This window comes from Mustelus asterias, chromosome 7 (genome assembly GCF_964213995.1).
Source record: "Mustelus asterias chromosome 7, sMusAst1.hap1.1, whole genome shotgun sequence".
NCBI classification, from domain to species: Eukaryota; Metazoa; Chordata; class Chondrichthyes; order Carcharhiniformes; family Triakidae; genus Mustelus; species Mustelus asterias.
Window position 1 is genome coordinate 18,192,946 of NC_135807.1, and position 24,881 is coordinate 18,217,826.

Here is a 24,881-nt window from a genome sequence, read left to right on the forward strand (position 1 = left end):
ATTCCCGATAACTACGAACATACAAAACTTGCATTTCACACAGTAAAATGTCCCAGGGTGCCTGGCAGAAGCATTAATAGAAGCTGACACAGAAGTGCCCCATGAGGAGATATTAGGGCAGATGCTCAAAAGCTGGGACAGAGAGATGGGTTTAAAGAAGTGTTTATGCACCCTGAATTGCTTTGCCCTGATGGAACAGATCTGCTTATACAGGCCGCGATTCTCCCAGAAAAATTCTAAATTCCCAATTTGCAGGAAAATGGGAGTAAATCCCGCTGTTTTTTTTAGCGTGATTTCCAGAATGAATCTCCGACACTCTGTAACACCACAGAGAGCCCGAGTGGGATTCACTCTGGAAATCAGTGGGTGGAGCCCAATTCTGTCCAAGAGGCTGGCAGCAGAGCGCAGAGCGGGCCGCTGCGCATGTGGCTGATCTGTCGGAGTGGAGATCGGCGCATGCACAGTGGCCCCGCATTGTTGGCCTCCCGACTGCTGGCCAGCCCCGTGACCCTGCGTCGCTGGCATTGCAAATCCCACACTCCCAGAATGCTGGCCTCCGGGACCTCCCCGGACCAGCTCCTATGTTCCCCCCCTCCAACCCCCTTGTTGGCCCCGATCTTCCCAACTCCCCACCCGGCCAGCCCCGATGCCCCCAATTCCCCACGCCACCTCCTCACCCCCCGCCCCCGGCAGCCCCGACCCTTGCCTCCTCAACAATCTCAACCTCCCGCCTCGACAGTCCCGCCCCCTCTCCCTTCCTCCCGGACAGTCCTGACCCCCCTGCAGCTCTGATCCCCCTCCCACCCGGATGGCCAGCCCCGATCACCTCTTCCCTCCCTCTGCTAGTGATCCCAATGCAGAGTGGCAGCAGGTCCCTCCCACCCCCACCAATTACCCCACAAGAGGCCCCACCCCCTTTGGTCCCACCTTCTTGGCATTGCTGGGTGCCCGGTGGGCAGTGCCAGTTTGCCCCTTGGGAAGTTCCGGGGGCCAGGCTGGCAACCCCCCCCTTACACCCAACCTCATGTAGGGGTCTTCATGGCCTCTGTTCCCTCCAGCGAGGTCAGGCTGCCTGCTCCCCATTAGTGGGGAGCAGGAGTAAACCCCGCTGGAGTGAACCACTCCTGGTGGTTTGGGGGGTTGAGGGGGCGGGGGGGGGGGGGGGGGGGGGGGGGGGGTTGGGGGGAAAATGCCAGTGGGCCTGCTAATAAAATGGAAATAGCTGCTTTCAGTGACAAGGCCTCTGCTGATGTCTCTCGGCTCACTGTACTGCCTGAGCAGCGCAGCGGGCGCGGAGAATCGCCCCCTCCACCCACATAATGTTTAGGGTTACGGTTCAATTTAAGAGAATGGGTGGGATTCTCCGATCTCGTCCATGGACGTCCCACTGCAAGTGAGAACCAAGAACGTGACGTTCCAGACAATATTCCACTCACTTTCAGTGGCACCGGAGAATCCCAGCCGCGAACGAGGGGTAGAGGTTTTCGGCGAATATGTTTCCCCTCTAACCTCATTTTCGTTTTCCACTGGACGGATGGTTTTATTCCGTCTCAGCTTGGCCCGAGAAACAGAATCAATTCCGCTTATTTCTATCCTGCTCTCTTTCTTAAATGAGATCTCCGTAACATAACACACATAAACTGTGCTAAATGACATTTTGCCCTCTTAAGCAGTTGTAGTGTTTTCCTGGCAAAGCTAAACGCATAAATCAAGATTATTTTAAATAGTGAAGACTGTAGCCATTCTCCATGCCTTAATATAGGCAATGCAGCAGACAGTATAAAGTACAGCAGCCACAGCGAGAGTAGATTTCTCAACAAACTCTGGCTTGGTCTTATTTGATTTTGTTTCCAGCTTCACAACAGTGATGACACGCAAAAGTACTTCATTTGCCTGTAAAGCAGTTTGAAATATCCCTGAGCTTATGAGAGGCATTGTATTAAAGCAACTGTTTCCTTCTTTCTAATGATAGAACCTTCCAGCACAGGAGGCCATTCAGCCCGTTATGCCTTTGTCGGTTCTTTGAAACAGCTGTTTAATTTAGTCCCACAATTTGCACAGTGGTTAGCGCTGCTGCCTCACAGTGCCAGGGACCCGGCCTCGGGTCACTGTCTGTGCGGAGTCTTGCACGTTCTCCCCGTGTCTGTGTGGGTTTCCTCCGGGTGCTCAGGTTTCCTCCCACAATCCAAAGATAGGTTGATTGGCCATGCTAAATTGCCCCTTAGTGGATAAATGAGGGTTATGGAAATAGGGTCTGGGTGGAACTGTGATCCGTACAGACTCAATGGGCCGAATAGCCTCCTTCTGTACTGTAGGGATTCTATGAGCCCAGGGCTGGAATTCTCCGGCCGTTCATGCCAGCGGAATTTTCTCACCCCCCTGCTGGGCGCTAAAATCTCTGTCTTTGCTGCAGTGGGAGCGTGGCGTGAGCGGGCGGTAAGATCGAGCCCCAGGTTTCTCCTGGACTCCATATTCCTCATCACGTACCTGCCCCATTGCCTTTTGAAAGACCCTATGGAATAGGTTCCTCCACCCTTTCAGCTTGACAACACCCTGCGTGGAAAATGTTCTCCTCATCCCTCCCTTTGGTTCTCTAGCCAATTACTTTCCCAAGTTCATGGCCTTGCAGGAGAAACAATTTCTCCCTACCTCCTCTGCCAAAACTCCTCATGATTTTGAATCCCTCTCCCCTTAGCCTGCTGCTTTCAAAAGAGATCAATCCCAGCTTCTTCAATTCCTCCACATCATATCCGTCCTTAAATTCTACACAATACTCCACTGGGGGTCCAATCAGTGATTTGCAATGGTCCATCATCACTTCGTAGTTCATGCATTCAGTGCTCCAATTTACAAAGCTAAGGTGCACCGTGTTTCCTTAATCAACTTGTCCTTCCATTTGTCAATATGCTCCTTCCAGGTCTCTGTGTTTGCACCACTCACCCCACCTTCTTCAGAATTCGGTTTCCATGTTTGTCCTCCCACTAATTCACATTAAGTTGCATCTGCCACGTATCCGCTCATTTCACCTGTCTGTGTCCTCCTGAAGTCCAATCCTGGTCGCTATTTACCACGATGCCAAGTTTTGTATCATCTGCAAACCCTGAAACTGTATTCCCTATCCTCAAGGCCAGGTGATTCATATTTGATTTATATATAACAAAAAGCAAACAGTCACAACACTGACCCCTCGCTGGCATCATGGTGGCAAAGTGATTAGCACTGCTGCCTCACAGCGCCAAGGACCCGGCCTCCTACAGTGCAGAAGGAGACCATTCGGCCCATCAAGCCTGCACCAACCACAATCCCACCCAGGCCCTAGCCCCATAACCCCATGTATTTACCCCAGCTAGTCCCCTTAACACTAAGGGGCAATTTAGCATGGCCAATCAACCTAACCCGCAGATCTTTGGACTGTGGGAGGAAACCGGAGCACCCAGAGGAAACCCACGCAGACACGAGGAGAATGTGCAAACTCCACACAGACAGTGACCTGAGGCTGGAATTGAACCTGGGTCCCTGGCGCTGTGAGGCAGCAGTGCTAACCACTGTGCTACCGTGCCGCCCATGGCCTCGGGTGACTTTGTGGAGTTTGTAAGTTCTTCCCGTGTCTTGATTGGATTTCCTCCAGGTGCTCCAGTTTCCTCCCAAAGATGTGCAGGCTAGGTGGATTAGCCATGGTAAATGTGTGGGGTTAGAGGAATGGGGCGAGGGGGTAAGATGCAAACCCGAAGGGCCAAATGGCCTCCTTCTGCACTGTAGGGATTCTACGGGACTCCACTGCATACTTCTCTCTGATCAGACAAAAAAAACGCATTCACTGTTATTCTGTCTCTCTACAAAAAATGAAATCCTAAGGAATTTACCCTGGTATCAGTAACCCAAACCTCTGCCATCCTGTCTCACCAGCCAAAACCGGTCTCACAGAAATGGACATTTCATCAAGAAAAACAATGCAATGGTGTTCGGTACATCTGAACACAAGCTGTCATTCTGATTTCTTTTAATGTATTGGGGAAGGGTTTCTTCTCCAAAGCAGGTTGACGAGTGCAACACTTTCCATCCCATGGTTGGCCTGTCGCAAAGACACAAGGAAGGATGAAACCTGCAAGTATGAGATGGTGCATTTTGGTAGCAGGAGTCAGCAGACCCAGCTACTCCTTGAAAAAAGATAGTCCAAATGGGATGGAGGTGAGAAAGATCTAAGGGTGCAGATTCACAAATCATTAAAGATATGCTGACCTACATTGCGAGAGGTTTTGAGTACAGGAGCAGGGATGTGTTGTTGCAACTATACAGGGCCTTGGTGAGGCCACACCTAGAATATTGTGTGCAGTTTTGGTCTCTCTTTTCTGAGGAAGGATGTTCTTGCTGTCAGGGAGTGCAGTGAAGGTTTACCAGGCTGATTCCAGGGATGGCGGGACTGATGTATGAGGAGAGATTGACTAGGTTAGAATTGTTTTCACTGGAGTTCAGATGAATGGGGGTGGGGGGCGGGAGGGAGACTTATAAAATTCTAACTGGACTAGATAGGGTAGATGCAGGGAGGATGTTCCCGATGGTGGGGGAGTCCAAAACCAGGGGTCACAGCCTGAGGATTCGGGGTAGACCATTTAGGGTGGAGATGAGGAGACATTTCTTCAAATGTCTCACCAAAGAGTAATGAGTCTGTGGAATTCATTACCACAGAAAATGGTTGATGCCAAAACATTGAATGGATTATTCAAGAGACGGCTGGATATAGCACTTTGGCCAAATGGGATCAAAGGTTATGGGGCGAAAGCAGGATTAGGCTATTGAATTGGAGCCATGATCGTGATGAATGGCGGAGCAGGCTCGAAGGGCCAAATGGCCTCCTCCTGCTCCTATCTTTTATGGTTCTATGTTCACAACACCATCAAAATGCAGAGATAGCACTGGGCTTCATTTCTAGAGGAACAGAGTTCAAAAGCAAAGGATGGAAGTTTAGCCATGCAGACCATGCTTAAGAATATTGTGCACAATTCCGGTCTGTACCAGTGCAAAAAAAGGATATTGCAAAAAATGGATAGTGCAGCAAAAGATAAATGGTGTATGTGCAAAAATAATTCCAAGCATGTTACCAGAACTGAGGGGTTATAACCAGCAGGGAATACTTAAAAAGCTAGGGCTCTTTAATCTAGAAAAGAGAAGACAGTTGACCTGACACAGCTCTTTAAAATTACAAAGGGAGTTTGATTGTTAACAGTAACTTCACTACAGTGTTAATGTAAGCCTACTTGTGACACTAATAAATAAACTTTAAAACTTATGTTTTGACTTCCCGACGATTCCAAAACCAGGGCCATAAATCTAAACGAGTCTTTAATAAATCCAAGGAATTCAGGAGAAACGTCACTGCTCAGACAGCACTGAGAATATGGAACTGCTACTACAGGGTATGGTTCAAATCATTAGCGGCGAGGCATTTAAGGGTAATCCAGATATGTCCAAGAGGGAGAAAGGAACAGAATATTTTAATTGGGTGGGATGAAGTAATTTGGGAAAAGATTCATGTGTAGCATAAGCACAGTTGTAGTTATATTGGTTTAATGACCAGTTTCTGTGCTGCAAAATCCTATATAATTCTATGTTCATCTCGAAATGTCCAGTTTTCTGCCAAATTCTGGACTGTTTTGTTGTAGGTCATTGGGCCTTGTGGGAATTGCCTGAGACTTCGTAATCTCATTACCCACAGCAGCTTTGCAGCCTGGAGAGAAACAATATAAAAGCCAAAACTAGCGAAAAATACGGAGTGTGATGGAAATCTGGTGGCACAGTGATTTTGATTTGATTTATTATTGTCACATGTAAAAGTTAAAGTTTATTTATTAGTCACAAGTAAGGCTTATATTAACAGTGCAATGAAGTTACTGTGAAATTCCCCTAGTCGCCACAGTCTGACACCTGTTCGGGTCAATGCACCTAACCAGCAAGTCTTTCAGATCGTGGGAGGAAACCGGAGCACCCAGAGGAAACCCACGCAGACATGGGGAGAACGTGCCGACTCCACACAGACAGTGACCCAAGCCAGGAATCAAATCTGGGTCCCTGGATCTGTGAAGCAGCAGTGCTAACCACTGTGCTACCGTGCCACCCATTATTATTATATTATGTATTAGAATACAATCAAAAGTATTGTTTCTTGCGCGCTATGTAGACAAAGCATACCGTTCATTGTGATGGAAACGAGAGAGTGCAGAATGTAGTGTTACAGTTATAGCTAGGGTGTAGAGAACGATCAACTTAATGTGAGGTAGATTCATTCAGAAGTCTGACAGCAGCAGGGAAGAAGCTGTTCTCAAGTTGGTTGGTACGTGACCTCAAACTTCTGTAGCATTTTCCCGACGGAAAAAGGTGGCAGAGAGAATGTCCAGGGTGCATGGGGTCCTTAATTATGCTGGCTGCTTCACCGAGGCAGCGGGAAGTGTAGACAGAGTCAATGGATGGGAGGTTGGTTTGCGTGATGGATTGGGCTACATTTGTAGTTTCTTGCGGTCTTGGACAGAGCAGGAGCCATACCAAACTGTGATACAACCAGAAAGAATGCTTTCTATGGTACATCTGTAAAAATTGATGAGAGTCGTAGCTGACATGCCAAATTTCCTTAGTCTTCTGAGAAATTAGGGGCATTGGTGGGCTTTCTTAACTATAGTGTCGCATGGGGGGACCAGGACAGGTTGTTGGCGATCTGGACACCTAAACATTTGAAGCTCTCGACCCTTTCTACTTCGTCCCCATTGATGTGGACAGGGGCATGTTCTCCTCTACGCTTCCTGAAGTCGATGACAATCTCCTTCGTTTTGTTGACATTGAGGGAGAGATTATTGTTGCTGCACCAGTTCACCAGATTCTCCATCTCATTCCTGTACTCTGTCTCACCAGGGACCCGGGTTCAATTCCGGCCTTGGGTGACTGTCTGTGTGGAGTTTGCACATTCTCCCCGTGTCTGCGTGGGTTTCCTCCGGGTGCTCTGGTTTCCTCCCACAGTCCAAGGTTCAGGTCACAATGCAGGTTAGGTGGATTGGCCATGCTAAATTGCCCCTTAGCGTCAGAGGATTAGAAGGGTAAATACTTGCGGTTACGGGGATAGGGCCTCGGTGGGATTGTGGTCGGTGCAGACTTGATGGGCCAAATGGCCTCCTTCTGCACTGTAGGATTCTATGAAAATACTCAGCATGTCAGGCAGCAGCATCAGAGGAGAGAGAAACAGAAGATAACATTGTAGGTCAGTGACATTTTGTCAGACCCTGAGTCAGTTTAGCTCAGTTAGCTGGACAGTTGGCTCGTGATGCAGAGTGATGCCAACAGTGTGAGTTCAATTCCTGTACCGGCTGAGGTTAGTCATGAAGGCTCCGTCTTCTCAACCTTGCCCCTCGCCTGAGATGTGGTGATCCTCAGGTTAAAATACCAACAGTCATCTATCAAAGGGGAGAGCAGCCTATGGTTCATCTGGGACTATGGTGACTTTACCTTTCAGGTGGCACTGTGGTTAGCACTGCTGCCTCACAGCGCCAGAGACCTACGTTTAATTCCAGCCTCCGGTGGTCATCTCTGTGAAGTTTGCACATTCTCCCCGTGTCTGTGTGGGTTTCCTCCCACAATCCAAAGATATACGGGTTAGATGGATTGGCCATGTTAAAAATTGCTCCTTAATTTCGAGGGATTAGCAGAGTAACTACGCGGGGTTTTGGGGATAGGGCCTGGGTGAGATTATTGTCAGTGCAGGCTTAATGGGTTGAATGGCCTTCTTTTGTACTGTAGGGTTTCTACAAGTCAATTCTATCATTCTTTCATTCTGAAAGGTTGCTTTCAGGAACTGCCTGGCTTGCTGAATACTTCCAAACTTTTAAGTTTTTTTTCATAGAATAGAATGGCCTCCTTCTGCACTGTAGGGATTCTATGATTCTATGAGATGTTTTCATAGAATCCCTACAGTGCAGAAGGAGACCATTCTGCCCATTGAGCCTGCACCAACAACAATCCCACCCAGGCCCTATCTCCATGTTTTTACCCTGCTAATCCCCCTGAAAGGGGCAATTTAGCTTGGCCAATCAACCAAACCCACACATCTTTGGACTGTGGGAGGAAACCGGAGCACCCGGAGGAAACCCACGCAGACACGGGGAGAACGTGCAAACTCCACATAGACAAGGCCGGAATTGAACCTGAGTCACTGGCGCTGTGAGGCTTTTGCTACCAAATAAACCTGTTGGACTTTAACCTGGTGTTGTGAGACTTCTTACTGCGTTTACCCCAGTCCAACGCCGGCATCTCCACATCATGGCTGTGACGCAGCAGTGCTAACCACTGTGCCACCGTGCCGCCTAATATCTCAGATATTATAAGAGATTACAACCGTTGACCTGGATCTCCTGCAGACAAACTCAATACTTAAAGCTTCGAGAGGCTGAGAGGGGATCGAATCATTCCTGTGGCTGATTACTCAGCAACCTACTTCAGTGCAACAAGTTCTCTAAGCTCCCGATTTCATTCCTCCTTTGAGAAATCAGTATCCTGATAAATATAACACGCTTCAATCTCCTGTTATAATTAGCAAGACCTGAAAAGTCTCATCACTGACCTATTTCTGTCAGTGTGCCTGTGAATAACCTTTGTTGTAAGCAAGAAAGAATTGGCAAAACAAAATTACTTCCTGTTGTAATGCAAAATAAAACTCAGGTACTGCATTTGTCAGTCCTGGGTCGTCCTTAAGCAATTAGCAGTCTGGCGTGGAGCTCAGATTTGCTGTTAAGTGTCGAACCTATTTCCTGTATGACTGCTCTCGTTACACTTTATTTATCATTCTTTAAAGATAACACTCCATTGTTGGAAAAGAGCACATCCTCTGACTCACCGTGGACAGTGAGGGTGTAACATTTAACCTGTGGAGCTTTATTGTATCTGTGAGGGAGTCACACACTCACCCGGACACTTTCAAAGAAAAGCCAGCCATTGTATCAGAAGGCCTGAACCCCCCTGCCTCCCCCCACCCCCCCCACCCCTCCCTCATTAGCTGCTCTAGCCCAGTCACACCATTTGTGGGGGGAGCCTGCCTCACTTCACAAAGCCTGGAACAGACAATGGGAAAATTGCTCCTGTTGCTTCCATTACTGTGAAATAAAGTCAACAGTGAACCATGGAATCACAGCACTGGACTTGCACAGGAGGAGGCTGTTCAGCACTAGCTCTCTGTAAGATCCACCAAGATGTTTCCACTCTTTTTCTCCAAAAGCCCTAGAATTTTTGTGTCTCTTTAGATAATTATCCAATTCTCTTTCGAAAGCCACAGTTGAATGTACCTCCACCACCCTTCCAGGCAGTACATTCCAGATCCTAACCACTTACTGTGTAAAATAATGTTTTTCCTCATGTCACCTTTGGTTCTTTTGACAATTTCCTTAGACTGGTGGCCTCTGGCTGTCGACCCTTGCACCAATGGGAACAATTCCTTCCTACCTACTTTTTTTTGGTTACCTTATCTTAGCCCGTCATAATTTTGTCCACCTCTATGAAGCCTCATCTCAATCTCCATGTTACCAGGAGAAAAAAAAAACCAGCCTTTCCAACCTAACCTTGTAACTAACGCCCGCCTCCCCCCCACACACACAACTGCTGGAACCAATCTGGTAAATGTCTTCCGCAGCCTCTGAAGGACCTTAACATCTTAAAGTGTGGCGGTGTGATGACCAAAACTAGACACGATACTCTAGTTGGGACATGACCAGAGCTTTGTAACGATTTGTAAATCTTTGTACAAGATTATGACGGACATGGACAGGGTGGATAGGGAGCAGCTGTTCCCCTCAGTTGAAGGGTCAATCACGAGGAGACAAGGTGAGGGGCAGGATGTTTAGGAGGGAATGTGAGGAAAAACGTTTTTACCCAGAGCGAGGTGATGGTCTGGAATGTGCTGCCTGGGAGGGTGGTGGAGTCAGGTTGCCTCACAGCCTTTAAAAGTATCTCGATGACTTGACACATCATAACATTCAGATGGGGTTAGGTGGGAGTTCAGGTGTTTCGAATGTGTTGGTGCAGACTCGATGGGCCGAATGGCCTCTTCTGCGCTGTATAATTCTATGATAACCACTAAGATAAAGGCAAAATACTGTAGATGCTGGAACCTGAAGCAAAAACAGAAAACGCTGGAAAATCTCAGCAGGTCTGACAGCCTCCGTGGGGAGAGAATAGAGGCAGCGTTTCGAGTCTGGATGACCCTTCTCTCCACAGATGTTGTCAGACCTGCTGAGATTTTCCAGCATTTTCTGTTTTTGTTTTAGCTTAACTACCCAGTTTTTGTACTCAACACCTCTATTCATGAAGCCCAAGGTCCCACATGCTATACTTAAGCACACTCTCAATATAAAAGCAAAATACTGCGGAGCTGGAAGTCTAAAATCAAAACATAAAATGCTGGGTAAACTCAGCAGGTCAGGCTGCAGCTGCGGAGAGAGAACCAGAATTAATGTAACACTACAACAGAGCTCTGACAAAGAGTCATCTAGACTTGAAATGTTGGCTCTATTCTCTCGCCACAGATGCCATCAGACCTGCTGAGATTTCCCAGCATTTTCCGTTTTTGTTTCAGATTCCAGCATCTGCAGTATTTTGCTTTTATCTTAATGTGACGCTAACTCTGCTTCTGTCTCCACAGACGCTGCCAGACCTGCTGAGTTTATGCAGCATTTTATGGTTTTATTTTACTCTCTCAGTATGTCCTGCTACCTCAAGGATTGATGCACAAGCACCTCCAGTCGTTCTGCTCATCGATTTTTCAGAATTGTGCCATTAAGTCGATATATTGCCCCGCCCCATCCCCTTTTGCCAAAATGCATTCCTTCACATTTCTCTGTATCAAGTTCCATCTGCCACTTCTCTGCCCATTCTGCAAACCTCACTATGTCCTATTGCAGGCAATCTTACATAGAAACATAGAAACCCTACAGTGCAGAAGGAGGCCATTCGGCCCATCGAGTCTGCACCGACCACAATCCCACCCAGGCCCTCCCCCCACATATTTTACCCACTAATCCCTCTAACCTACGCATCCCAGGACTCTAAGGGACAATTTTTAACCTGGCCAATCAACCTAACCCGCACATCTTTGGACTGTGGGAGGAAACCGGAGCACCCGGAGGAAACCCACGCAGACACGAGGAGAATGTGCAAACTCCACACAGACAGTGACCCGAGCCGGGAATCGAACCCAGGATCCTGGAGCTGTGAAGCAGCAGTGCTAACCACTGTGCTACCGTGCCGCCCTTTGAATGGACCTGCCTCGCATTAAGTTGATCTTTCTCTACACCCAAGCTATGACTGTAACACTACATTCTGCACTAATCTTCATCATGTTCATCACACCTCCAAGTCTCAGTACCTTCTCCAATAGCCCCACTTTCTACCGAAAGGGCAGTTCCCTGAATTGGACACTATCATCAGTCACTGATTCTACCAATCTATGTCCTCTTGAGGTTTATCATTATTCTTCTCCCGGTTCACAGTACTTTCAAGTTCTGCGTCATCTGTTAATGTTTACATTGTGCCCTTGCTCACCAAGTCCAGGTCACTGATATCCATCAAGAAAAGCAGAGTCTTAATACCTGCTGTTCTGCGTTTCCTGTCGCTCAGCCAACTTTGTAGTCGTGTTGCCGCTGATCTTTTCATTCCTGGGGCTTCAACATTTTTAAAAAGGAAATAGAATAGATTTCTAGACTCTAAAGATGTCAAGGGATAGGGGAGAGAATGTGGGAGTATGGCGTTGAGATAGAAGTTCAGTCATGATCATACTGAATGACGGAGCAGGCAGAAAGGACTGAATGACCTACGCCAATTCCTAGTTTCTCTGTTTCTAACATGGCTAACTCTTTATCAAATGCCTTTTGATAAGTCCACTGCGTACAGCACATCAGCCACGTTCCCCTCATTAACCTTCTCCATTATTTCATTGAAAAATTCATGCTCGGCAAAGTAAGGAAGAAAAACATCATGCCTTTCACAATCTCAGGATGTTCCACAGTGCTTTACAAGCGATGAAGTACAATTAAAACGACTCAAATCAGCCTCCCATCCATTGACTCTGTCTACACTTTCCGCTGCCTCGGAAAAGCAGCCAGCATAATTAAGGACCCCACGCACCCAAGAAATTATCTCTTCCACCTTCTTCCGTCGGGAAAAAGATACAAAAGTCTGAGGACACGTACCAGCCGACTCAAGAACAGCTTCTTCCCTGCTGCCATCAGACTTTTGAATGGACCTGCCTCGCATTAAGTTGATCTTTCTCTACACCCGAGCTATGACTGTAACACTACATTCTGCACTCTCTCGTTTCTTTCTCTATGAACGGTATGCTTTGTCTGTATAGCGCGCAAGAAACAATACTTTTCACTGTATGTTAATACATGTGACAATAATAAATCAAATCAAATCAACATTGGAAACGCACATGTGATTCTTGCACAGCAAGATCCCACCTACAGCAAAATGAAAATGACCGGATAATCTGTTTCGGCCATATTAGTTGAGGGATAAATATGGGGCAGGGCACCAGAGAGAACTCTTCCTCAAACTAATTCCATGCTTTTATTTACATCCACCTGAGAGGGCAAATTGGCTCACTTCCAACGGTGCAGCGTTCCAGCAGTGTTATTCTGTAGCATCAGCCAAGGTTTGGTGCCTTAGTCTCTGAAATGAGATTACGACCTGCAAGCCACTGGTGTAGACCTGAGGATGTGGAGATGCCGGCATTGGACTGGGGTGAACACGGTAAGAAGTCTCAAAACACCAGGTTAAAGTCCAACAGGTTTATTTGGTAGCAAATACCATAAGCTTTCGGAGCACTGCTCCTTCGTCAGATGGAGTGGAAATGTGCTCTCAAACAGTGCAAACAGACAAAATCAGGAAACAACCTACTGAGCCAGCAGCTGATGCTGGATAAACATGCAGGTGAAAAGCTGAAGGAAAAAGAATGCTATGAGGACAGGTAGAATAAGGGACTACACTTCTGGCACCAACAATCCTTGGGAAAGCTCTTTCTCCACAGCACTTATAATTTTCTCTGGCTCTGCAAGGAGAGATGGTTGAAAGGCAGGACTGAACTAATAGAGAGCAATTGGAGCCAGACCCCTTCTCTTTGACCAAGCACAGATTCCCAAGCCCTGGAACGACCCGGCACAGTGGTTAGCACTGCTGCCTCACAGCGCCAGGGACCCTGGTTCGATTCCCGGCTTGCGTCACTGTCTGTGCGGAGTTTGCACGTTCTCCACGTGTCTGCGTGAGTTTCCTCCGGGTGCTCCGATTTCCTCCCACAGTCCAAAGATGTGCGGGTTAGGTGGATTGGCCATGTTAAATTGCCCCTCAGTGTCAGGGGGACTAGCTAGGGTAAATGCATGGGGTTATGAGGCTAGGGCCTAGGTGGGATTGTGGTTGGTGCAGTCTCGATGGGCCAAATGGCCTCCTTCTGCACTGTAGGATTCAATGATATGAACTGACACTTGGGTCACTGTCTGTGCGGAGTCTGCACGTATAAAGTGCAACTTAATAATGAGGGATTAGCAATGTTGCTGGACCACTTTACTTCAAACTGAGGGCCTATCTAAACTCTTGTATTAAATTACAGCTCTGTCATTCCCACTGTCCCCTGATTCTACTCAAAACACTGTGTGACACCAGAGGTATAGAATGAAAGTGACATTTCACACTCATGGTGGCACAATAAAACAGCAGTTCACCCCTGCACGCTGATAATGTTCATAAAGGTAGAATAAAATCTCTGTAACAATTCAGGGATGAAAAGTCAACTGGAATGCCAGAAACATGAGTTTGTTCAGTCAGTAACTGAATGAGAAAAGGAAAATTAATCCATTCTGACTGGCAGCACAGATAAAAAAAACATTGTAAAAAGCGAACGGATGTTATAAAAATTGGTCAGGAGAAAAACAGAAGATAAAATGCAGGAGAAAGACATTGTTGAAGCATGCAAGTTTCTGAAGGGAATAGACGGATTCAACTTCAGAAATATCTTTGCACTACCTACCAGATCTAGAACAGAACGCAAAGGGGAGGCAGTGGCACAGTAGTATTGTCACTGGGTTAGTAATCCAGAGACCCAGGCTAATGCTTTGGGTTCGAATCCTGCCACGGCAGATGGTGAAATTTGAATTCAATACAAAATCTGGAATTAAGAATCTACTGATGACCGTGAAATCATTGTTTTAAAAACTCATCTGGTTCACTAATGTCCTTTAGGGAAGGAAATCTGCTGGCCGACATGTGGTTGACTCTAACTGCCCTCTGAAATGGCCTAGCAAGCAACTCAGTTCAAGAGCAATTAGGAATGAGCGACAAATGCCAGCGATGCCCACATGCCATGAAAGAATGAAAAAGGCTCCGAAGATGGGAATGCATGACTTTGGACACGGGCGCCGAACCTGCCCATGCCGCCCTTTTTTTTTAAACCACTAAGAAGTTGGTGAAGTGTTCACTGGATTGACCATGTAGTTGCTCAGGATAAATGTAGTGTGGGAAAAATTAAAAGGAAATTGGTTGGATTTTTGAGGGAATCAGCAACTGGGAGGTATTAATGAATAGGCAGATCGCCTGCTACTCCTCTGCGCACAGCACAGCAGCTCCTATCTTCATGTGTAATGTTATCTTTTCAGCGTTGACCGAGTTGCTGTGTATTTCCAACATTTTCTACTTTTACATCACTGTTGTCCAATTTTCAATGACCCCAAGTGTTACAAATAAATCACTTGCCTGAAGGGGAGGCGGTGGTGCAGTGGTATTGTCACTGGACTAGTAATCCAGGGTAATGCTCTGGGGACCCGAGTTCAAATCCCATCACGGCAGATGGTGAAATTTGAATTCAATAAAAGTCTGGAATTAAAAGTCTAATGATGACCATGAAACCATTGTTGTTTAAATCCCATCTGGTTCACTAATGTCCTTTAGGGAAGGAAATCTGCTGCCTTTACCTGGTCTGGCCTACATGCGACTCCAGAGCCACGACAATGTGGCTGACTCTTAAATATCTTCTGAAATGGAGGGCAGCTAGGAACGAGCAATAAATGCTGCCCAGCCAGCAACACTCACTTCCCGTAAAATGAATAATTTAAAAAACTCTTTGGTTACTACTCTTATTCTAACCTCCGCTCAATTTCCCTGCCCTTTTGTGAAGGAGTTCAGGATATTTTTCACTGTGTTGAAGACTGCACAAGACTGACTAAGTACAAGTTATTAAGTCCGTCTAATCGGATTCATATTTCTATTTATGACACTGAGCAACTCCCCGTGGTTTGAAACTGCGACTGATAAGGGTGATTTGTAGTGACAGTTCTTCCCTCAAACCATAAGAGGTGACTAGGCCAGTACAATGTAGCCACTGCCTAAGCAATTGGCTTGAAAGTAGGTCTCACTATCACAGTGTGGGGAGGGGGGTTGGGGAGCATGACTGTGCTTTCAGAAAGCCACACAATCACAGGAAACAGATATCCTGGATGGATCCTGTTTACTTTCAAGCTCATTTCAACATGCGACATTTTCAATATTTAAATTGGCAGTCAAGTTGCGAGAGCGCGAATGGGCGACTACGAGATATTCAGGTAACTATCTCAACCCTTGTACATGTTTCTTGAAATGTCCGCTACCCATTCAGGTGAGATGCTGCACGGTCTGATATTGGGAACTGCAGCACACACAGCTGAGTCGTGTTGCAAGAGGGTGATGTGATCTGTTGTGACGAAGGCTGCAGAGAGGTCAAAGGGTGGCGGGGGGGGGGGTAATACACAAAAGTTATGGTCACAGGAAATGGTGCTTGCGACTTTGTTTCTGGCTGTTGGGAAGAGCGGAAATCTGATTCGAGGGACGCAAACGGGGAGCGACAGGAAAAGGTGGGCATGGATCCGAGAGCTTTGAAGAGGAAAGGGAAACTTGGGATGGGTGATAGTTTGGAAAGATAGAGCGATCGAGCATGGGTCATAATAACTTGTGCTTATTTAGTTTTGTGCAGCCTTTTAACACAGTGAAACATACGGTCCAGTTGCTGGTAAATGGGATTCATACATATTGGTATTTGATGGGTCAGCATCGACAGGGTTGGGCCAAAGGGTCTGTTTCTGTACTGTATGACTTTGTAAGGAGTCTCACAACACCAGGTTAAAGTCCAACAGGTTTATTTGGTATCACAAGCTTTCGGAGCGCTGCTCCTTCATCAGGCGAGTGGAGAGTTGGTTCACAAACAGGGCATATATAGACCTAGACTCAATTGCAAGATAATGCGAGTCTTAACAGGTAATCAACTGTTTACAGGTACAGACAATGCAGTGGAGAGAGGGATAAAATCAGCCGAATGCAGTAAGAATCTGTGACTCTCCAAGACTCTATTGCAAGATGCCTCACCAAAGGGGCAAGGAAACTGAGCAGGAGTTAGCTTAAGAGTTAACAGGTGTCTGAAGACTTCAACAAGTGATCTGTTCATATCTCGCGGGGTGATTTCAAAAGGGTCAATTCCTACAAAAAGGAATCATTTACAATATCAGCAGTATGTGAGCCAGGGTGGGCAATCAGGAGATTGACAGAAGAGGAGTTGCGACTCATGGTCACATTTGAGCTATGAGAGGGCATGAGGAGAGAAACTCGAGGGGTTAGGGTTCAGAGCTAGGGGAAGGTTCGGTTTGGTGGGGAATGGAAGAGAGGCAGTTGATCAGACCTTCTCTATATTTGTTACCAAGAAATCCATCAGTAGCTCCCACTTGAGAAAGGTGTGGTGGAAGGAGCAGCAGGGATGGAATTATGGAGCTGGTTTATGATGCAAAACAAAAGAGCCAGGGGTTACCTGCGCTCTCCAGGTTGGTACCAGTGGTTGTAGCAAAGGAGAGCGAGGCCCACCAAATCTTGACTTGGTCCAGCCAGATCTGGTGACCAGTGGTTCGCACCTTTAGACCTGAGGGAGTGAAGGTTAGTGTTGTACCAGGGCAGGAACAATAGGGATGCAAGATAGAGAAAGCTTTGCTGAGGATCAAGACATCAAAAGGCGGAGTTGAAAGTGAAGGAGCGACTAAATTATCGGGAAGGCGACGGCCTAGGGGTATTATCGCTGGACTATTAATCCAGAAACTCAGCTAATGTTCTGGGGACCCGGATTCGAATCCCGCCACGGCAGATGGTGGAATTTGAATTCAATACAAAATATCTGGAATTAAGAATCTACTGATGGCCATGAAACCATTGCTGATTGTCGGAAAAACCCATCTGGTTCACTAATGTCCTTCAGGGAAGGAAATCTGCCGCCGTTACCTGGTCTGGGCCCACATGTGACTCCAGAACCGCAGCAATGTGGTTGACTCTCAGCTGCCCTCGGGCAACTAGGGATGGGCAATAAATGCTGGCCAGCCAGTGATGTCCATGTCCCAAGAATGAATAAAAAAAACAAGGTAACAGTTGCAGAACTGCAGTGATTATTGGGAATTTGAGAGTCAGTGTGTAAGTTTTCTTTTCCTGGCTGGGTGCAGAAGGTAGTGGGATTGAATGATGCTGGGATACATGTATGGCGAGGAAAACAAAGGAATAACTGGAGATGGCTGGTCATTTACAGGAGTTTAGAGGCTATGGGAGACAGTGATGCTTGAGGGAGTGTGGAAAAGGGACATCTGAGAGATGTGAACAGCTAGTAGACTATAGGATTTTTCCCTCATGGACGGAAGGAATAGGGCGGCACGGTGACACAGTGGTTGGCACTCCTGCCTCACAGCGCCAGGGGTCCGGGTTCGATTCCGGCCTTGGAGTCTGTATGGAGTTTGCATGTTCTCCCCGTGTCTGTGTGGATTTCCTCTGGATGCTCCAGTTTCTTCCCACAGTCCAAAGGTGTGCAGGTTAGATGGATTAGTCGTGGTAAGTGTGTGCGGCTACGGGGAAAGGGCCAGGGTAAGATGCTGTCAGGAAATCGGTGCAGACTTGATGGGCCAAATGGCCTCCATCTGCACTGTAGGGATTCTATGATTCTAAATAAGAGGGAAAGTGTGTTATAGGAACTGTTATGGTGTGTTTCATGATGGCAAAAGGTATTGGCACGAGTTTCTTTTCCCAGACAGTGCTGCAGGTCACTGGGAAGAACCTAAGATAGAGGCACCATAAAAATCTTCAATGTGTTTCCAAATAATAATTTTATCAGTATTACAGCAAAATAGTGTCCTGGTTGACAAGACGAGACTGGTAGTGGTTGTTAGCAAAAGGCATTCCACAAGTAACGTATCGCATTCACAAAAGGTCTAATCTTAGTGGGGTAAAGTACCATGTGAACACTCCCAGTGCAAATGAACATAGATTATACCAATTTGACAACTCTCCACGTATGTACAACTTCTTGCTCTGTGCTCTTCGCGGTTGACTGGCTGTCACCTTATAGCAGGACGGAGATGCTTGGCAGTGTGTTTACTTTAACCAGCATGGAGACTTCTGGTTTCTTGACAGCCAAGGTTTGCATCAAATACACTAAATATCTGCAGAGCTGGACTGTGAGCATCCAAAGCTGTTCTGTGCCAGGCGCTGACAAGAGGTGAACAGTCCCAGCACCCCCCCTCCCCTACCCACTCCACCTGGCTGTCTGCTGTTTCTCGCTACAGTGCCAGCTGCACTTTGGCTGAATTGCTTGCATTTAAACTCTTGTTTTCCGTGTTATTTTCCTGCGACAGTATCGAAAATGGGAGCGTTGGAACAACGGGTGAGGGAATATTAACAGTGGAGGTGGCAAGAGGATGAAATGTGGCTGAAAGATTACCCTGGGCAAGGGGGGTACACTCCAACTCTGACTTATGCGGCTTAGTGGGGTAAAGTGTATTTTATGCGGCTTAAGCAGGGAAATCTATGAAGGTATTACTCTCCTTAGTGCTGAGCGACCAAATTAACCGTAACCCCCAACACCGTGGGTCCTATAACGTTGCTCCTGTCTATAATTTGGAGCAATCATACTATTTCATTCTGATCCTAAGAGAAAGGAAAATATTTCCACGCTGAACAAATTAATATTCAACCCACGAGTGCACGTTTCTTTTTCCGCTTTAATATCACTGGCTCGACAGCGTTGGTTGTAAGACGGGGCCTGCATATTAATTGATGCCTTTGCCCCGACGTTGACTGTGTTGAAGGCCCTGCATAATACCCGGCCACTGAAATCAATGTGTATTTTATGCATCAGGTCACTGCACAAAAGCCTTCATTCACGACCAGACTGAACTAATTTGTCTGCTCAACAATGACACCGAGAATCAGCAAAAGATGATACTTCACAGTTTTCCCCCTCCTTATCAGGAGCAGCTCAGTTCTGTGCAGCCTGATTGTGCGTCTCCGCACAATATGATTTCTATGCTCCCTTTCTACTCTCTTTATACAGAATGACTTGCGTCCTGGAGAATGGAAGGGTAGGCGACAGCTGCACATTAATAAAGATACAACTTGCATCTCATTACAACTAAAACAAAAATAAATTGACAAGCGTTTCCACTCTATTCCCCCAAGTGCAGGCATTCAGTTTCCTCCTCTTCAGTTTTTCAACGTGTGATTTATAGTGAAACCACTCGCAGTGATTGCGTGTCGCAAATTCATCTGGTTTATTGCGGCAGAGTGCGATGGCAATGACTGGGAGGACGGCACATGTACAGCTGCCCTGGAGGTGTGCTTGCAATGATGGGAAAGGCCGGTGCAGGCCTTTGGTCAGGAAGAGATTGACATTCCCCCAGTGCAGGCTTTGGCTAATCCCGTGGTTTTTCCACACGGACATGCATCATATTTTGGAAAACTGCTGAGGGGTATTTATTCAAAGGAATACTATTATTGAAAGAATGTTGGCCTTTATTCTTTCTGACATCGTTTTATTGCGCTCGTGATGACTAGCAGATGTTAGCGGAGTTCGGATATAAAAGGTTCACAGCTGGGATGCATCACAATTGGATCCCGGTTACTGACAAACTTTGAATCTCCTCCAACTCCAAGTTTAAATCAGGTCTTGAAAGTTGACTTCCTGGTATCGGTAAAGTTACTAAAAGCAAGGCATGCAACACAAGATGCTGGCCATCCTTTCCTTTGTTTGGATGCTGTATTATCTTATAGAGTGCCTTCACCCAGGCTAAATAGCACCACCCACCACTTTGAGTGTTTCTCTACTACAAGGCTAGCACAAGATAAATAAATTAGACAATGAGGAAGCGTATCAGAAATTGAATATCTCGTCCAGTAAGCCACCAGCAGATTTTACTTATATTTTTAAAATCCTTTAGTTGCTGTGAGTCACTCTCCATTGTGTCAGGAGAATCCACAGGAGATAGAATACATCCAGCTGTGCAGTATACAGAGAGGAGCTTTTCTGCTATGTACACATCAACTGGGAGGTCAGGTCAAAGCAGGAATACTCCTAACAGGGAAAAGTTCAGGGACTCCTGTGGAAACCTCACTCTGCACAATTGTAGCGGCCAGTTTTTTTTTCCCATTCCTGTCAGCTGTGGAACTACTCTGGAATAAATTTGGGATAGTTTCACGTGTGCATTAAGAAAAAGCTTTTTATGTTTTCACAGTATGGTAAGAGAATTCACCGATAGAACATAGAACATAGAACATAGAACATTACAGCGCAGAACAGGCCCTTCGGCCCACGATGTTGCACCGACCAGTTAAAAAAAAACTGTGACCCTCCAACCTAAACCAATTTCTTTTCGTCCATGAACCTATCTACGGATCTCTTAAACGCCCCCAAACTAGGCGCATTTACTACTGATGCTGGCAGGGCATTCCAATCCCTCACCACCCTCTGGGTAAAGAACCTACCCCTGACATCGGTTCTATAACTACCCCCCCTCAATTTAAAGCCATGCCCCCTCGTGCTGGATTTCTCCATCAGAGGAAAAAGGCTATCACTATCCACCCTATCTAAACCTCTAATCATCTTATATGTTTCAATAAGATCCCCTCTTAGCCGCCGCCTTTCCAGCGAAAACAATCCCAAATCCCTCAGCCTCTCCTCATAGGATCTCCCCTCCATACCAGGCAACATCCTGGTAAACCTCCTCTGCACCCTCTCCAAAGCCTCCACATCCTTCCTGTAATGTGGGGACCAGAACTGCACACAGTACTCCAAGTGCGGCCGCACCAGAGTTGTGTACAGTTGCAACATAACGCTACGACTCCTAAATTCAATCCCCCTACCAATAAACGCCAAGACACCATATGCCTTCTTAACAACCTTATCTACTTGATTCCCAACTTTCAGGGATCTATGCACACATACACCTAGATCCCTCTGCTCCTCCACACTATTCAAAGTCCTCCCGTTAGCCCTATACTCAACACATCTGTTATTCCTACCAAAGTGAATTACCTCACACTTCTCCGCATTAAACTCCATCCGCCACCTCTCGGCCCAACTTTGCAACCTGTCTAAGTCTTCCTGCAAACTACGACACCCTTCCTCACTGTCTACCACACCACCGACTTTGGTGTCATCAGCAAATTTGCTAATCCACCCAACTATACCCTCATCCAGATCATTAATAAATATTACAAACAGCAGTGGCCCCAAAACAGATCCCTGAGGTACACCACTTGTAACCGCACTCCATGATGAATATTTACTATCAACCACCACCCTCTGTGGTATTGAATGTCAAGCTGAGGTGGTTAGAAGTGCTCGTAATTGGAGTAGTATGTGGCTAGCATTGCTGGCTCACAGCGCCAGGGACCCGGGTTCGATTCCAAGGCGGGTCACTGTCTGTGTAGAGTTTGCATGTTCTCCCCGTGTGTGAGTTTCCTTCGGGTGCTCCGGTTTACTCCCACAGTCCAAAGATGTGCGGGTTAGGTGGATTGGCCATGCTAAATTGCCCGTTGTGTCAGGGAGACTAGCTAGGGTAAATGTGTGGGTTTATGGGGATGGGGCCTGGGTGGGATTGCAGTCAGTGCAATCTGATACGCTTCCTCATTGTCTAATTTATTTATCTTATGGTAGCCTTGTAGTAGAGAAACACAAAGTGGTGGGTGGTGCTATTTAGCCTGGATGAAGGCACTCTATAAGATAATACAGCATCCAATGGCTTCCTTCTGCACTATAGGGATTCTATGAAATGGCAACTACTTTAAGTTTGTCCGTATATATTCTGTTGTCTTTTTTGAATATTCATTTTCTTCCTAAAATGATCAATGCAGGTTCCATCGCTGGTCTCACTTTGAGCCATTGTAAATATACTCTGCATCACTGGAGATTAATCTATTTTGAGATCTTTAATCCTGACCAGGACCTCTATACATGTGATGTCAAACTCATTAAGTTTAATTATAGGAAGACTGTGATAGTTGGCCTGGAAGTATTGCCTTCTCTAGGGAAAAACTCCAGGAAATTATCATTTAGTAGGTTAAATGCTTTCAGTCTGACCTTGTTTGAATCCTTAATTCTTACATTATCCTGTTGTTCTAACACCGCTAGCCTTTAATCTAGGCTTTGTATGTGGACAGGACTGCACTCAGCTGCGATATTGCATGTGGCAGGTGAAGTTCATGTGAAGAATGGTTCTTTTGGCAAGTTTTTTGATCTGATTTGATTTATTATTGTCACATGCATTAACATACAGTGAAAAGTATTGTTTCTTGCGTGCTATATAGACAAAACACACCGTTCATAGAGAAGGAAACGAGAGAGTGCAGAATGTAGTGTTACAGTCATAACTAGGGTGTAGAGAAAGATCAACTTAATGCAAGGTAGGTCCATTCAAAAGTCTGACAGCAGCAGGGAAGAAGCTGTTCTTGAGTCGGTTGGTGCGTGGCCTCAGACTTTTGTATCTTTTTCCCAAAGGAACAAGGTGGAAGAGAAGATGTCTGGGGTGTGTGGGGTCCTTGATTATGCTTAGTTAAGTTAGGAGAGGAATATTTACCCTAGGTCTAGCAGGAGGAGGGGAAAGAATGAGTTACAGCAAAACAATTAATTTTTCCACCACTGACCCAAACACAAACGGACTTTTTCCATTTCAATTTTTTTTTAACTAATCTTGTTCATTTCTTAAATTATACAACAATACTATCGGATATCATTGCAATAGCGATATCAAAATTGAACTCACTGGATATCATCATATTGTCAAGATATCTGATTGAACATCATCAAGTATCTTCAAATTGGTTGGTCCCTGGGATAAAGGGGCTGTCCTATGATTAAATGCTGAGTAAATGGGGTATATATTCTCTGGAGTTTAGCAGAATGAGAGATGGTCTTCTTGAAACATACAAGAAACATACAGGGCAGATAAGTGGATGATCCATCTCGGCCTCCTCCAGTGGTCCCCAGAATCACAGATGTCAGTCTTCAGCCGATTCGATTCACTCCACGTGATATCAAGAAACAGCTGAAGGCACTGGATACTGCAAAGGCTATGGACCCTGAGAATGTATCTGCAATAGTATTGAAGACTTGTGCTCCAGAATCTGCCGCACCCCTAGCCAAGCTGTTCTGTTACAGCTTCAACACTGACAACTACCCGGCAATGTGAAAAATTACCCAGGTATATCCTGTACACAAGAAACAGGACAAATCCAACCCAGCCAATTACCGCCCCATCAGTCTACTCTCAATCATCAGCAAAGTGATGAAAAGGTTCATCACAGTGTTATCAAACAGCACTTACTCAGCAATAACCTGCTCATGGATGCTCAGTTTGGGTTCCGCCAGGGTCACTCAGCTCCTGACCTCATTACAGCCTTGGTTCAAACACACAATGCCAGAGGTGAGGTGAGAGTGACTGCCCTTGACATCAAAGCAGCATAGGGCGGCACGGTGGCACAGTGGTTAGCACTGTTGCCTCACAGCGCCAGAGACCTGGGTTCAATTCCGGCCTCGGGTCACTGTCTGTGTGGAGTTTGCATGTTCTCCCCATGTCTGCATTTCCTCCGGGTGCTCTGGTTTCCTCCCACAGTCCAAAGATGTGGGGGTTAGGTTGATTGGCCATGATAAATTGCCCCTTAGTGTCAGGGGAATTAATGGGGTGAATGCATGGGGTTACAGGGATGGGACCTGGGTGGGATTGTTGTCGATGCAGGCTCGATGGGCCAAATGACCTCCTTCTGCACTGTTGAGATTCTATGATTTGACCGAGTGTGGCATCAAGGATCCTTAGCGAAAACTGGAATCAATGGGAAACATGGGGAAAACCCTCTGTTGGTTGGAGTCATAGATGGCACAAAAGAAGATGGTTGTGGTGATTGGAGTCAATCATCGCAACTCCAGGCTATCTCTGCAGGAGTTCCTCATGGAACTGTCCTGTACCCAACCATCTTCAACTGCTTCATCAATGACCTCTTTCCATTATAAGGTCAGAAGTGGGGACGTTTGCTAATGATTGCACAATGTTCAGCACCATTCGCGACTCTTCAGATTGTGAAGAAGTCCATGTCCAAATGCAGCAAGATCTGGAAAATATCCAGGTTTGGGCTGCCAAGTGGCAAGTAACATTCACACCACACATATGCCAGGCAATGACCATCACCAAAAAGAGACAGTCTAACCAGGCCCCTTGACATTCAATGGCATTACCATTGCTGAATCCCCCACTATGAACATTCTGGGGGTTACCATTGACCAGAAACTGAACTGGACGAGCAGACAGACTAGGTCAGTTAGGATTATATTCACTGGAGTTAAGAAGAGTAAGAGGGGATCTCATAGAAACTTATAAAATTCTAACAGGATAGATTCAGAAAGAATCTTCCCGATGGTGGGGGAGTCCAGAACTAGGGGTTATAGTTTGAGTATAAGGAGTAAACCTTTTAGAACTGAGGTGAGGAGAAATTTCTTCACCCAGAGGGTGGTGAATGTGTGGAATTCACAATCACAGAATGTAGTT

The 24,881-nt window shown here is 46.3% G+C and overlaps 1 protein-coding gene across 2 annotated transcripts in view; it reads right to left on the reverse strand.

The window, feature by feature from the left end:
* The window catches only part of mtcl1 (microtubule crosslinking factor 1), a 233,074-nt gene that overhangs the window by 170,905 nt on the left and 37,288 nt on the right, over positions 1 to 24,881 (reverse strand). The gene's annotated exons all lie outside the window — the stretch shown is intronic.